At 43.3% G+C, this 14,174-nt stretch overlaps 1 non-coding gene across 1 annotated transcript; it reads left to right on the top strand.

The window, feature by feature from the left end:
* Positions 1-10,540: 10,540 nt before the first annotated feature.
* Positions 10,541-10,615, top strand: trnaa-ugc (transfer RNA alanine (anticodon UGC)). The gene has a single exon. It is a non-coding gene; the product is annotated as a tRNA-Ala (tRNA).
* Positions 10,616-14,174: the final 3,559 nt, after the last annotated feature.

The raw sequence follows: 14,174 nt of genomic DNA on the forward strand, positions 1-14,174 counted from the left end.
AAGGGTGGGTGAGTGACTTGGCATTTGTAATAAAGCGCAAGGATGCATGATAAACAGTCCAGTCTCTGTAAGACAGCCCACCTGCATATACAACAAGTCACCATATTCAATTAGAGAGAAAAGTGGTCCGAACAAGCTTCCTAGTCATAAGTGGGAAGCAAGCCTTATTACGAAAATAAAAACCCAATTTCAATTTAAGCTTCCTCACAAGATTATCCATATGAACTTTAAAGGACAACTTGTCATCCAACCATATACCTAGGTATTTATAGGATGACACTTTTTCAATGGATAAGCCACCAGATGTGACAATGCTAACGTTCTTTGGCAGAGTTCTAGCTCTGGTAAAGGTCATGAATTTGTTTTTTACATTCAAGACCAGTTTGAAACCATAAAGGGAGGCCTGCAGTGACTGAAAAGCAGTCTGGAGCTCTTTAATAGCCTGAACCAGAGAAGGAGAATATGAATATAGATGCAACTTTGACAGTTGTATCCCATTTCCCAGATCCGTAATAAAAATTGAGAACAACACAGGAGCTAAAATGGAACCCTGGGGCACACCTCTACTAATCTCAAGAATGCTAGACTTATGATTGTCAGCATATACACATTGTGTTCTGTCAGAAAGAGATCTCCTAAACCAATTTACTGACCCTTCACTGAGACCAATGTTACTGAGTGTAGCTAGCAACCATTCATGGTCAATTGAATCAAAATCATTTGATAAATCAACAAATAGAGCAGCACAATGCTGCTTTTAATCAAGTGCATTTAAGATGCCATTTGCCTCCTAACAAGTAATTTAGCTTGTGCAGGACATCAGCGAGTTAAGTGCCTCTCCCGAAGCCGAGTCCGGTCTTTAGCAGCCGTCTACAGGGACGTCCTTATATACTGTGGTAAACCGTGGGGTTGAGCGTGCAGAGATTGACACAGAGACAGGGAGGTTTTAGTCCGCAAAAACAACTTTACTAAGACAGAAAATAAACAAAGAAAATCACTTAGGTTTAGCTCGGTCCTTCTTCTCTGCTGTGGCTTGGTATCGGTCTCTCCCGCTTAGGCCAATAAACTGTAGCCATTTATAAATGGAAATAAATGGCTACAGTTTACACTTCTTTTGTTATTTCAAGAAATGTTTTTAGAAAAGGGCCTTTTTTTAAAGTACCGCGGTACAAGCCATAGAAAGTTGGTTGCAATTTCACCTGAAAAGACAGAACAAATAATACAACAAATATTGTGGTTAAACTCAAATATACTAATTGATAAACCTTTCATTTTTAAACAAAAAATGTAAAGTATAGTCTTTGTAAATGATATCATAAATAGGACTGGTGGAGTTATGTCACACATGCAGCTAACAACACAGACATACGTAAACGTCTGTTCTACCCAAAATTACAACCAACTAATGCAGCATTACCACAAAAGTGGAAGGGAGAGAAACTAAGGAACTTGTCTGTCGGCCCTGCATTAAAGACCAAAATTGGTTAAACAAAACTGTGATAAATAAAAATATATACCAGTTTCATTTAAGGACCAAAAAATTGACAGCTGTGCCATATAAATTGCAAAATAGTTGGGAAGAGATTTTCAATGTACCGATTCTATTGCACATGGTTTATTTAAGAATTGACACGCAAAACAACGCCGGATTCAAAACTAAACATTTTTCAATTTAAATTATTATACATAATTCTTGCAACCAATAGAATGTTACATATATGGGGGGTACAATCTTCCCAGCTCTGCAGATTCTGCTGTGAGGAGGCAGAGTCATTAGATCATTTATTTTGGTATTGTCCATATGTAGCTCATTTTTGGTCACAGGTTCAGGAATGGCTGAAGAATTGCAACATTTACCTAGAGCTAACGCTGCAGATAGCACTACTGAGCGATCTGAAAAGCCATAGTCAATCAATCAATCAATAATCTAATAATTATTTTAGAAAAGATGTTTATCTTTAATTTACAATCTGTAGAAACTATGAGAATAGAAAGGTTCAGTGCTTTTGTGAAGCATCACAGCACAGTTGAAAAATATATGGCAAATAGAAGTCCAATATGGATGGTGTTAAGAGAAAGATGGGAGGGGTTGAATGGAGCTGAAGGGTGGGACTAGTAACAAGATAACAAATGTAAAACATACGGGTCTATAAAATGTATATAGGTTCAGAGATTTTTTGAAATAGCTCAGTTACAAATAAATGGTAAATAGAAATCAAACTGGATGGACATCAAAAATAGAGAAAGGCCAGGACTAAAAACCAAAATATAACTATTGTAAAATAAATTGTGTCTGTAAAATGCATATAGTATGTATAAGCTGGAAGTAGAAACCTAAGTGTGGTTGTTAATTAGTTTACTCCAATTGGGGGAGGGGTGGTAGGGTTTGTGGGGAATAATAAAGGAAAATATATTCTAAAAAGGTGTATAAAAGTCGTTGAAAAACAAGTTTTAATGACTCCAACCTAAGTGTATGTAAACTTCTGACTTCAGCTGTATATAACAAAGGGGCAGGCAAAAGGCAGGTCGAGGGCAGGCCTGGAAACAGGCAACAAAGGGCTGTGAGACAGAGGTTTCATCCTAGACACATGAAAAGTGGGATGTATACGGAGGGGCAGATCCCAAGTAGAAAGCCATACCCTCTGCCCAAGACGATAGCGCGGAGCAGGGGTCCAGTGGCGGTCCGTTCCTGTCGCCGATACCTGGAGGTGGTCTTGAAAATAGTGGACCGGGCTCTCTTCCAGGTACAGCAACAGTGGCGGACGAACATCTGGGCAGAGGGTATGCTGACTTCTTCCTCTTACTCGGGGGTAGAGCGGGGGCTGATATCCCAAGGAACACTTGAAGGGCGAGAGAACCGTGGCTGAGCAGGGAAGGGTAATTCCACCCACGCAAGTTGCTTGCTCCAGGTGGTGGGTTTGGTGGAGACGAAGCAACGAAAAGCCGTCTCCAGGTCCTGATTAGCATGCTTCAACTGGCCGTTAGACCCGGAGGACAGGATGCCCGACCCAATGAGGGTGCAGAACGCCTTCCAGAACTGGGACGAGAACTGAGGACCGCGATTGGAGACCATGTTGTCCGGAAGTCCATGGATCTGGAAGATGTGTTGCACCATGAACTGGGCCGTCTCCTCGGCAGAGGGTAACTTGGGAAGGGGAATGAAATGGGCGGCTTTGGAAAACCTATCCACCACCGTAAGGATAGCAGTGTTGCCATCTTACAGAGGGTGACCAGTGACGAAGTCCAGGAATATATGAAACCAGGGGCGGTGAGGATCAGGGAGTGGTTGAAGGAGGCCAGTCGGAGTTTGTCGTGGAGTCTTATTCTGTGTACACACAGTGCAGGCGGCGACAAATGCAGAGACGTCAGGAACCATGGTGGGCCACCAAAAACTTTGTTGAATGAAAGCCTGGGTCCGATGGGAGCCAGAATGGCAGGTCAGTCTAGAGGAGTGTGCCAATTCCAGGACCGGGGAACGGGCAGAGTCCAGGAGTCCAGGGCAGAGTCCAGCCGGAGCTTGTCGTGGAGTCTTATTCTGTGTACACACAGTGCAGGCGGCGACAAATGCAGAGACGTCAGGAACCAGACTGAGGCAAACGGTGGATTGTTGCTCCCACACCGCAGTAGCCCAGGCGAGGGCCCTCCCAGACATCAGCGTTATCAGGTACGCTATCTTTGAGCGATCTGAGGGAAACGAAGAGGGCTACAGCTCGAAGATGAGGGAGCACTGGGAGAGAAACGCCCGGCAGGTTCCTGGATCTCCAGCGTAGCACTCTGGAGGAGGTAAGCGGGGACCTCGTGAAGCCGGGGTAGGCTGGGGAGAAGCGGCACTTCTCCCCAGCTTAGTGGGGTTACTAAGAATCTGGCGGGTTACCGTAGTGGCTTGCTGCCTAGTAGATATCCACGGAATTGTTCCAGCAATGCATTGAAAGAGTGATCCTGATGTTCCGCCAAGGTCTGGAGTCCTTTCATAAATCAGCTCATAATCCAGTGCCTTTATCACAGTCAAATCACCTATTTTAGCTTTAATTATCTTTAAAAAATGCAACATTCTTTTTCTCTCATGGCAAATGTGTAGAATAGCATGAAATTAGCTTTCAACTGCACATTTTCCTCTCTACCCCATGGCAAAATGTGTAGTATTGCAGGAAATTTGCTTTTAAACAGCAACATTTTCTCTCAGCCTCATGGCCAAATGTGTAGAATAGTATGAAATTAGCTATGAAACTGCAACTTTTTCTCTTTGCCCCATGGCAAACTGTGCAGAATTGCAGGAATCAGAGAGTTGGGGAGTAACGGATTACATGTAATTACATGTAAGGGATTACAAAAAAAGGTACCTGTGATCCGTTACGTCACCAGCTAAAATATTGTAATCAGATTACAGATACTTTGAAAAACTAGATGATTACTTTTAAATTCAGAAAGGGATTGTTTGACGTTCAAATCAGCATAGAATTTTTTTCCACCTGAGCGAGTCTGACCACAAGTCAGAGACAGCTATGATGACACACCAAATGTGTTTGATGGATCACATTTTTGTCTTCTTCTAATGCCTCTTATGGGGAAAGTAATCTAAAAGTAACTAAATGTAATCAGATTACATTACTGAGTTTGGGTAATCCAAAAGTTACGTTACACAAAATAATATTTGGATATATCATATCATATTATCTGTAGCTAGTCAAATCAAATCATATCAAATTGTATTTGTCACGTACCGAATACAACAGGTGTAGACCTTACAGTGAAATGCTTACTTACAAACCCTTGGGCACAGGGATTATGGTGGTCTGCTTGAAGCATGTTGGTATTACAGACTCAGTAACGGACAGGTTGAAAATGTCAGTCAAGATGATACTCTGAATTTTCCATTGCACAAATGTTTGACTGCAGTTAACCCAAGGGTCTCAGTATGTTTTGAAATGTGTCGGGCTTCATAACAATGCTGAAAGACACTTTGAATAATAGTGGTCAGCCCATAGAGATCCTATACAATTATTACAATTCTTAATTCTATTGGTCAGTCCATCTCCAACAATGGGCACGGTGCTACAGAATGTGCAGGCTGTTGGCCCAGACCATCATGCTAGCTATCTAAAAGCACTGATGAGCAGATTAAGGAGTTTTAGCAATATACCCGCTGGTGGTGTTCATGCATGTGTCTGATCTTTCCAGGGCCTAACGTTAGCCTTGTCATATAGATTTACATTTACATTTTAGTCATTTACCAGACACTCTTATCCAGAGTGACATACAGTTAGTGCATTCATCTTAAGATAGCTAGGTGGGACAACTACATATCATAGGCATAGAAAGTCAATTCTTTCTCAATAAAGTAGTCAGAGCTAGAAGGGGGGGGACAAGTGGGGGGGGGGGTCAAGTGCAAGTGGTGAGGAGGATTATTTAAGATACTGTTTGAAGAGGTATGGTTTCAGATGTTGTTTTCAGAGATGGGCAGGGACTCTGCTCTACTAGCTTCAGGGGGAAGCTGGTTCCACCATTGGGGTGCCAGGACAGAGAAGAGCTTGGCTGGGCTGAGCGGGAGCTGTCCTCCCGTAGGGGTGGGAGGGCCAAGAGACCTGAGGTGGCAGAACAGAGTGTTCAGGTTGGGGTGTAGGGTTTGAGGATTGCCTGAATGTAGGGAGAGGCAGTTCCTCTTGCTGTTCTGTAGGTAAGCACCACAGTCTTGTAGTGGATGCGAGCATCAACTGAAAGCCAGTGGAGTGTGCAGAGGAGTGGGGGGACATGAGAGAACTTGGGAAGGTTGAAAACCAGGTGGGCTGCAGCGTTCTGGATAAGCTGGGAGCCCATCCAACAGCAAGTTGCAGTAGTCCAGACAGGAGAGGACAAGTGCCTGGATCAGGACCTGCACCCCTTCCAGTGTGAGGTAGGGTTGTACGCTATGGATGTTGTTGAGCATGAACCTGCATGGAGCAAGTCACTGCTTTGATGTTTGCAGAGAATGACAGGGTGTTGTCCCGGGTCAAGACAAGGTTTTTTGCACTCTGGGATGGAGACACTATGGAATTGTCAACTGTGATGTAGAGGTCTTTGAGTGGATAGGCCTTCCCCGGGAGAAAGAGCAGCTCTGTCTTGTCAAGGTTGAGTTTGCAGTGGTGGGACCGACATCCAAGTTGAGATATCTGCCAGGCACGCATAATTGCGTGTCGCCACCTGGGTGTCAGAAGGGGGAAGGAGAAAAGTAGTTGAGTGTCTTCCGCATAGCAATGACAGGAAAGACCATATGAGGTTATGACGGAGCCGAATGGTTAGAGTCAAGAAGATCGTTCTGAGAGAGATAACAAGAAAGTTGATCGCAGACAGCACACTCAAGTGTTTTGGAAAGAAAAGAAAGAAGGGATACAGGTCTATAGTATTTGACGTCAGATGAGTCAAGAGTTGGTTTCTTGAGGAGTGGAGCGACTTGGGCCATTTTGAAGTCAGAAGGGACGCAGCCAGTGGTCAGGGGTGAGTTGATGAGGGAAGTGAGGAATGGGAGAAGGTCTCCAGAGATGGTCTGGAGATGGGGTAGAGTAGGCAGGTTGTCGGCGGCCAGACCTCACTAGTCACAGGATTTCATCTGGAGAGAGAGGGAATAAAGGGGTCAAGGCATAGGGTAGTTCTATGTGAGTGAGACCAGTGGACTCAATAGGCTGAGTGAATGATTACTGGATGTCGTCAACCTTCTTTTCAAAGTGGCTGACAAAGTCGTCCACAGACAGGAGGGAGGGACGGGGAGGATTAAGGAGGGAGGGGAAGGTGGAAAAGAGTTTCCTAGGGTTAGAGGCAGAATCCTGAAATTTAGAGTGGTAGAAAGTGGCTTTAGCAGCAGATACAGATGAAGAGGAGGTAGAGAGGGAGTGAAAGGATGATAGGTCCTCCAGAAGTTTAATTTCCTCCATTTTTGCTCAGCTGCCCGCAGCCCTGTTCTGTAATGAGTCACTCAACCATGGAGCAGGAGGGGAGGGCCGAGCCAGCCGGGAAGAAAGGGGATTGTGCGAGTCATGGGATGCGGAAAGGGAGGAGAGTACGGTTGAAGATGCAGAATCAGGAGACAGGAGTGAGAAGGATTTAGCAAACGGGGGAGATAATAGGATAGAAGAGGAAAGAGTAGTGGGAGAGAGAGTGAAGATTGTGATGACGCATGACCATCTGGATAGGGGCTGAGTGGTTAGGGTTGGAGGAAAGGGAGACCGAAAAGGAAACAAAGTAGTGATCAGAGACCGGGGGTTGCAGTGAGATTAGTAGGCAAAGAGCGTGTAGTAAAGATGAGATCAAGAAATTGCCTGCCTTGTGAGTTGGATTAGGGATTAGGGATTAGGAAAAGGTGAGGTCAAAAAAGGCAAGGCTGGGAAAGAGAGAGTTGGAAAGAAATTAATCGAAGGCAGACATCGGGAGGTGGAAGTTACCAAGTACGAAGAGCAGTGAGCCATCGTCAGGAAATTAGCTTATTAAGGTGTCAAACTCATTGAGGAACTCTCCGAGGGCACCTGGTGGGCGATAGATGACAATAATGTTAAGCTTGAGTGTGCAAGTGACAGTGAAAACATGGAATTCAAATGAGAAGATATTACAACTGAGGAAGAAAATTGAAAATCTCTACTTAGGACAAATGAGTAGATGTGTTCCACCACCGCGACGTTCAGATGCTCTGGGGCAATGAAAGAAAACGTAGTCAGATGAAGAAAGAGCAGCTGGATTAGCAGTGTTCTCTGGGGTGATCCATGTCACCGTCAGGGCAAAAAAGTCAAGGGACTGAAGGGCAGCATAGGCTGTGATGAACTTGATCAGAGAACATGTTTACTTTATCTTATTGACATAGTTATCTAGATAGGAGCACACCAATAATCTCCGCTACAACATTAGCTAAATATCAATGACCTTAATTATATTTCTTCAACACAGACAGCCATGTTCTTCTTCTACTTTAAAGTTATGGCAAACTACACCTATGTGTGTTTTGCCGCCACATACTGTACGGGTTATTGAAACCAAAAATATTTATGAGGACTGAGCATTCATCGAGAGGATTCCTTGTAATGCCTCTGCAGAAAAATCTCCTTGTCCTAAAAAACGCTCAGGCGCTCTCACAACGATGCCTATTTTGTCAGATTTCCTCTCCGTTTGCGCTGTGCAGTTGATAACCAAAGTAATAAACGCTACAAAGTCCACCTTCTTGACATGCAACAGGATCAGGATCCCTCTGTTGAAAAGGTTTTTGGTGTCTCTACTCCTACTGCCATTACTTCTTTAACTTCACTCCTTTCTTCCACTCTTCTCAACGCCTCCAGATAGGAAACGTTCTAGACAGCCCTTATTCTTACCACCTCCGTCTTTTTCACCCTAACAGGACACTTTAGAAATTCGGGTGCATGTTCACCACCACAATTGCAGCATTTAGATTCAGCTGGCATATAATACTCCTCCCATCTACATACACTTGACACATGACCAAATAATGTACGTTTATCACACTACATGGGTTTGGGCATGAAGGCTCTCACAGAGAATCGCATATAACCCAAATACACATGAAAAGGGAAAGACTCTTCATCAAAAAACAATAGAATGGATGGAGTGGGCTTCGGCACTCCACCTACTATTCGGATCAATCGTTTTGCACCAACTGCTTGATCCAATTCTTCACGTATATCCTTTGCATTTACTTCTAGCGCCACCCCAGAGATAACAACCTTGATAGGCGCACTTCTTCGAAGATCTTCTTGAGGCACAGAGCACGCTCCTTCTGTTCCATAGAAACACAAAAAAACGAAATAAGCCCACTTCTCATTATTCTCATCGACGCCACCTCATCCAATGCATCCACAATTTCAACAGAGATTTCAAACTGATCTCCCAGGTAACCTAATCGATCCAAAACCCATATTCCAAACAAAAAAGAATCAGAACTAGGTTTGGATTTACTAGTTTCCACTACCACTTTACTTCTCTTATTTCCTTTTGCATTCGCCACTGTAATCCAATTCTTCTCATCTCCACTCAACACTTCATCTGATTAAAACAGAACACCTGCTTCCGCCATTTTCCCCCAACATATTGACAGACAGCCATGTTTAGAGGTGGACTTCCGTTTATCACGGTATCGCACCAATGTGTAGTGAACAGTAGTGTGAGCAACAATAGTGGAATCAGCGGTTAACCTTCAAAATAAAAGTCCCCAATTGAAACTGATTCAAACTGAGGAAAATAATCTGTTCCCTTCTAAGCGCCATGTGCATTACCCTTTCATTGGTCCAGAGTTGTCTTTTTGGCCCTGTTCGAATACTTTTACAATGCACCCTTCATTCTTCCCTTCCTTGAAGTAATCACTGATATGACTTGGTTGTATTAGTGAGAGCAATAAGGTGATACCTTGCTGATCTGTAAGCTAAGTATTTAACTCCAGTGTCCATGTTATGTTTATGAACTGTAAACATGAATATTGACACTAGAGTTAAAACCTTAGCTAATAGCCCATCCCGTGTGGCTCAGTTGGTAGAGTATGGTGTTTGCAACGCCAGGGTTGTGGGTTAGATTCCCACGGGGGACCAGTACGGGATTTTTTTTTTAATGAAATGTATGCATTCACTGATGTAAGTCGCTCTGGATAAGAGTGTCTGCTAAATTACTAAAATGTAAATGTAGGCCGACAGATGGCGATATTGAAACGACTCAATATTGACATCTGCCGGTCATTGGGCTACTAAGCTAGCTGATCTGCCTGCGACATTCAGACTCTACCCAGGCCTGATTGCTTCTGCCAAATGTACAGTAGCGATGTGTTGTGATAATTGTGTTGTTTGCTCTATAACCTGTTAGTTCATATGCCTTGCGACCGTGATATATTGGCCTAAGGCCGAGACAATAAGAAGACACAGTGGCAGAATACATTCAACCACACCTTTGTTTATTCACAAAACCGGAGAGTAATCTCTGTCCGGTGAAGTCCACAAAGCATTTTGCATGTAACAAAGTTACACGACCTACAGCATGGTCAAGCAAGTTAATGTTTCCAACATTTTCGGACCACTGAACAACTTTTAGAACCATAGAACGCAAGTCGCAAAAAGAAACGGTTGCTGCCTCCACTGTTCCAGCACTATTTCAACTTCAACATCATCAAATCACCTCTGCTTAGTCTAATACAGTGACAACTAAAAGATAGCAAAAACAACTTAGTCCAATCAACATAAGCTAAATATGATGTGGCTGTCCATGGTTTTGATTTATCTGTGTGTGTGCGTGCGCGTGTCTTCGTACGTTTCTCTAGGCTACCTGGCTAAAATGCTTGCTCGCTAGCCTAACGTTAACTAGTTTAACATTAGCCTTCTACATCTAACTACATATTGAATTTCCTTCTTCTCAGACCAGGGGCCCAATGTATGAATGTATGGTTGGAATAGCATCGCCATTATAATCATTGGCTAGTACAGAGAATTGAGTAAAACCACAAGTCCAAATCCCAAATCTCCATCCATGGCTAATTTAGGACAGGGCCCATTTTAGCTAGCTAGCCACTGGAGGACAACAACACAACGGTCCCGTGTGGCTCAGTTGGTAGAGCATGGTGTTTGCAACGCCAGGGTTGTGGGTTCGATTCCCACGGGGACCAGTACGGAGAAAAAAAATGTATGAAATGTATGCATTCACTACTGTAAATAACTCTGGATAAGAGCGTCTGCTAAATGACTAACATGTAAATGTGATGCAACAATTCAAGTTGTTTCTGTCAGTGACATACTGCTTGATGTTATGTGATTGGAGTGAAGCCAAATCAAAACTGGCTTTTTTTGGTGCGCCAGGACCATTTCCAGTTGAACTCACTTAATTTAGCACAATGCTGATTAGAATTTTTTTTTATCAAGGGAGGCCAAATGCTTGCTGGCTTCCCTTGCATTCAATGCTACGAGCGGCAACAATGTCATACTCTTTTGGACCAGACAGCATCAGATAGATGGCATACACGTAGAGAGACAGAGGGGTGCTCCTGCTTCCTGCTCATAGAGCCCCACAGTGGAGGTGTCATAATACCCGAAAACCTAGTGGTGAAACGGAAATTGTTCCAATTGTTTTTCCACCATTCATTTTTCCCATAGGGAATTTTAGAAACACTTAATTAAATTAAGGAGTGTGTTTTGTGTAGGCTTACCCTGGTGTGACATTTTGATAACCATGTAAATCTCTCTCGGAAAAGGTGACTTTTATCAATATATTCGTCTCTATTTACCCTCAGATTCGTAAACGCTAATTAGCATCAAAGTAGACATCATGCAAGACTACAAATCCCTGCAAGCTCCTGCACATCATCTCTAGCTGACACCTTTGCTAACAGGTATTGTGTCAATTTAAAACATGCACAAGACAGTTCACAAAATTGTCAATTTAAAGAAATGTAGCCAATTTATGAATTACTAAATTTAGCTAACTTTAGATAATACAGAAATTCTTACCTTTGCCTCGATTCGGCAGTCTCGTCCAGATCATCATGGCATTTGTAGTTTTTTTATGATAGTCACATTAGCAGCTAATTAGCATTTCATTTTGGGGGGTAAATACAGGTGAATATATTGATAAAAGTCTACTTTTTCTAGAGAGATTTACACAATTATCAAAATGTCACGCCAGGGTAAGCCTACACAAAACACAGCCCTTATTGTGTTTCTAAAATCCCCTAAGGGGAAACATTTTGAGAATTGTGGAGAAACGATTGGAACCACTTCCTTGTTCGACCATTATGTTTTATGGGTATTATGACTCATGCTGTGGTACTCTATGGCGGCTCTGAGTTGGTGAGTATCCATCCATAGCAACAGCTCCGCTTGGGCTGCTCTGCTCAATGACAAGACATGAGAGAGTAGTGAGCTGTTAACTACTTTTCGTCACTCTAAACTCTGATAGAACTCAAGGAACATTATTTTCTGAAAATAATCGCTCCCGTTTTATATTTGACGAGGTTGAAGCACTTCTGACACAAAGTTATGATCTTAGTCAGATATGACTGTACTACGCAACAGAGCATGAGCAAATGCTCAGCTTCAAAATGTTAGTGATACATTTTGTGATACCCGAGCCCTACCGTACACTAGTTATTGATGAAAAACAGGCTCTACCCAGCCCTATCCCGATGTACACTACCGTTCAAAAGTTTGGGGTCACTTAGAAATGTCCTTGTTTTTGAAAGAAAAGCACATGTTTTGTCCATTAAAATAACATCAAATTGATCAGAAATACAGTGTAGACATTGTTAATGTTGTAAATGACTATTGTAGCTGGAAACAGCTGAAGGCCAGCCTAGGAGGCCAGCATCCCGGAGTCGCCTCTTCACTCTTGACGTTGAGACTGGTGTTTTGCGCATACTATTTAATGAAGCTGCCAGTTGAGGACTTGTGAGGCATCTGTTTCTCAAACTAGACACTAATGTACAGTCGTGGCCAAAAGTTTTGAGAATGACACAAATATTAATTTCCACAAAGTTTGCTGCTTCAGTGTCTTTAGATATTTTTGTCAGATGAAATACTGAAGTATAATTACAAGTGTCAAAGGTTTTATTGACAATTACATGAAGTTGATGACCCTTCTTTTTCAAGACCTCTGCAATCCGCCCTGGCATGCTGTCAATTAACTTCTGGGCCACATCCTGACTGATGGTAGCCCATTCTTGCATAATCAATGCTTGGAGTTTGTCAGAATTTGTGGGTTTTTGTTTGTCCACCCGCCTCTTGAGGATTGACCACAAGTTCTCAATGAGATTAAGGTCTGGGGAGTTTCCTGGCCATGGACCCAAAATATTGATGTTTTGTTCCCCGAGCCACTTAGTTTTCACTTTTGCCTTATGGCAAGGTGCTCCATCATGCTGGAAAAGGCATTGTTCGTCACCAAACTGTTCCTGGATGGTTGGGAGAAGTTGCTCTCGGAGGATGTGTTGGCACCATTCTTTATTCATGGCTGTGTTCTTAGGCAAAATGGTGAATGAGCCCACTCCCTTGGCTGAGAAGCAACCCCACACATGAATGGTCTCAGGATGCTTTACTGTTGGCATGACACAGGACTGATGGTAGCGCTCACCTTGTCTTCTCCGGACAAGCTTTTTTCCGGATGCCCCAAACAATCGGGAAGGGGATTCATCAGAGAAAATGACTTTACCCCAGTCCTCAGCAGTCCAATTCCTGTACCTTTTGCAGAATATCAGTCTGTCCCTGATGTTTTTCCTGGAGAGAAGTAGCTTCTTTGCTGCCCTTCTTGACACCAGGCCATCCTCCAAAAGTCTTCACCTCACTGTGCGTGCAGATTCACTCACACCTGCCTGCTGCCATTCCTGAGCAAGCTCTGTACTGGTGGTGCCCTGATCCCGCAGCTGAATCAACTTTAGAAGACGGTCCTGGTGCTTGCGGGACTTTCTTGGGTGCTGTTACGTGTTACGTTTTTCTTGCTCCCCATTTTTCCCATGTTAGTGTGTTTGTGTCCTAGGCATTACAAGTGTACCTAGTTGCGGCTGACGATGGTGGGTGTGGCTGTAGCTGATTGAAGAGAGGATATCTGTTTGTCATGTGAAAAGAGAGGAGAGAGGGGGAGAGAGAGGAGACACTTGGTTTTTTTGGGCTATTTGATGATTTGTTGTTTTAATTTATCTTTGTTTGTTTTACAGCCTGTCCTCCTGATGTACTCCACCCTACCTAGGTCCTGGAGAAGGGAAAAGGTAGATCTGCCCATGGGTGTACATTCCCACATAGATAACCCATTGTTTTATACACTAGGTTAGCCGGGCGGGTGTCACCCTTGTATTTTCTTGGAACCAGGTAGGACAGTGGGTTAGGGCTTAGAGTGTGTTAGGAAGGATTAGGTGTGTAGAAGAGGAGGGACCTTTTGTTTATTTTCATTACTTGGACCCCGATCCCAAACATTCCCTTCTCTTACCTTCCCTGGTTGTGGTTGTTAGTTTTTGTTTTCTTACTGATTCATATTATTTATTTAATTACTTTACTAAACATCCCCTGAGGGCTAAAATTGAGTTCTGGTTGTGGTCTGATTATTTTAGCTCATTACACCCCACATTTCTTCCCCTTTCATCTGGTTTACCAGGCATTTACGTCTCCTCCTCAGACGAGCTACACCCGAGGGGAGAACGTAATAGGTGCCCTGAAGCCTTCTTCACAACAATTGAACCACTCTCC

This window comes from Salmo trutta, chromosome 12 (genome assembly GCF_901001165.1).
Source record: "Salmo trutta chromosome 12, fSalTru1.1, whole genome shotgun sequence".
Lineage (NCBI taxonomy): Eukaryota > Metazoa > Chordata > Actinopteri > Salmoniformes > Salmonidae > Salmo > Salmo trutta.